We start from the raw sequence: 2,578 nt of genomic DNA, 5'->3' as shown, positions 1-2,578 counted from the left end.
CCCCCCCCCCCCCCCCCGTTTTTGTCCTGCTACTCCAGAAGATGCAGTTTTACAGAGTGGTGTCATTGAGGAAAAGAGTATCATCTGATGGTGGAACTGAACTCCTTTGGCCTCTGGTTGGTGTAGTAGTGCAGTTGTTGAGTGTTTTCTGTCAAGCTTACGTCGCTCCAGCGCTCTTCAGTGGGTTTACCTGCCATACCACTGGGTGCCTTGGTGTGCTGTTTGGAAACTGTTGGAAGATACCTTTATTCAGTTCCCATTAGAGCCAGAGGTGTTAACTTTCCCCTTCTAGCCGCAGTTAAATTTTGATTTCTGGTATTCTTCAAATAGCTTATGAGTAGCTTGCTTGCATAATCATGAAATGAGTAAGAAAAAGGCCTGCTCCACAAAAGGATACACTATCCCTTTAAAAATGTTTCAATGTTAAGTACCTTTGGTACTGTGTTTCTATAAGAAAACATGTTTTAGGGCTGGGGAGGTAGCTCAGTAGAATAAGCAAGCGCCTGCCTGAGTTCAATCCCCAGTACTGCAAAAAAGGAAAGAAAAGAAAAAAGAAAAATGAAAAAGAAAAGAAAACATGTTTTAGGAGACACTTTTTTTGTCACCCGTGTTTAGAACTGCTGCTGGCAGCACTTTCTTTCCACTTTAACTGCAAGAGCCCAATGTGGTTTTCTCCTCTGCTGCATAAGATACTTAGCTGTGTGAATCCCTCTCTGGCTTTCCCACCCTTTGACCTTGTAATGAGGAGGTGGCATTATCAAAGTGTTAGGGGTTCCAGCTCTTCCTTTTTTTGTCTCCTTGGTGCTGGAAATTGAACCCAGGACCTTCACACTGAGCTACACCTGCAGCCCTTTTACAATTTTATTTTGAGACAAGGTCTCACTAAGCTGCCTAGGCTAGGTTTGAATTTGTAGTTCTCCTGCCTTAGCCTTAGTGCTGGGATTACAGGCATGCGTGCCACCTCATGCTCAGCTCAAGTGCTCATTTTTCAACATCTAACATTCTGATCCTCAGAATTTATAAACTTTTTTTTTAAATGCTGGGCAAATTTGCTTTTTAGATTTTAGCTGTTGCTTGAAGTTTATTTTGCATTGTCTTTCCTGGAACAATATGTTAATTTTAATTTTTTTTAAAGTTTTATTTATTTAATTTATGTATTTGATATAGAGTCTCACTACGCAGCTCAGATGTAGTGATCCTCCTTTTTCAGCCTCCCTAACACTGGGATTACAGGCATGTGCCACCACACCCAGACTCAGTCACTCAATGTGACCAGGGGTGAGGCCTGTACGGCATGTGGTACCAGGGATTGAACCCTGGTCCCTGAGCTTGCCTAAGCAGATACTTAGTCCACTGAACTCTCACCGGCCTATCTTTTTATTTTTTTGTTATAAATTCTTTCAAAATTTCAGTATGAAATACGTATTTTCAGAACCAGGTGTGGCATGCCTGTAATCCCAGGACTCAAAGAGTTTGAGACATTACGATCTCTGAGTTTGAGACCAGCCTGGGGGCTACAAAAGAGAGCACAAGGCCAGCCCAAACTGCATAGAAAGATCCTGTCTTTAAAAAAAAAAAAAAAAAAAAAAAAAATCATATATCATATTCCTTATGATTCAACTGTAGTCTTTTTTGTTTCCTAAACTGATTTTATGTGTTTATCTTATTTTAGGGACATTGTTTAATACGTGAGGGTCAGAGTGTTGAGAAGCTGAGTGGCAAGCCTTGTATCACTATGTAGTTAAGTGTATTTCAGTGAGTCACATCTGGGGCTTTAAAAGTTTGTTTTTAATTTTTTAAAAAATGCCTGGGGATAAGGAAGAAGCTAAATAGAAGATTAAGTCTGGTGATATATAAGATAGTATAGAAAAACAACAACCCAAATAAAGAATGAAATCCCCATTAAATAGTACAACATAAATGTTAGTAAATTTGAAAGGATCAATTATATTGCAGTCAAATTGGGTGATAATTGGGTCTGTGGGGATGTGTGTGAGAAATGATTTTCAAGCCTGTATATGTGAGTACTATATTATATTTACTAGGTACCAGTCATAAACCTCGAAGGATTGCTGTGGGAAGGATTTCGCTGTTGATTTGCTATCTTCTAGACCTACTTGGTCTGAAAGGGTTATTTCTACCCATTTGTGCTCATGAAATGAAAAAACACATACTAAGACTAATAATCATATTTTTCTTTCAAAATTTTATTGATAAACAGATAGCAATGAGACAGTTTCAAATCAGATCGGAAGTACAGATTCAACAAATAACACACTGCATATATTCTTCTTAGTGGTTAATTGCTGTACAGAGATCCTGTTTACAAACACCATCAGAACAAACCATTCTATTTATTAAGAGAATGCAACTATTTATCTATCCTAACCACTTTGAATACACAGATACAAAATGGACATTCATTTGTATACCCCATTTTTTCTAAGTTTCGTTATTGAATATTAAAGGTCTGTAAATTAAGCAAAATATTCTAAAAGAGTCCAGTAGCCCATAATAGCATTGGGTCTTCTGTTTAACTGGCAATGTCAGAAATTATTGACCTGAGTCCCCCACAGCT

The sequence above is a fragment of the Octodon degus genome, unplaced genomic scaffold (assembly GCF_000260255.1).
Source record: "Octodon degus isolate 3935 unplaced genomic scaffold, OctDeg1.0 scaffold00216, whole genome shotgun sequence".
NCBI classification, from domain to species: Eukaryota; Metazoa; Chordata; class Mammalia; order Rodentia; family Octodontidae; genus Octodon; species Octodon degus.
Note: the sequence above shows the minus strand (reverse complement) of the source record.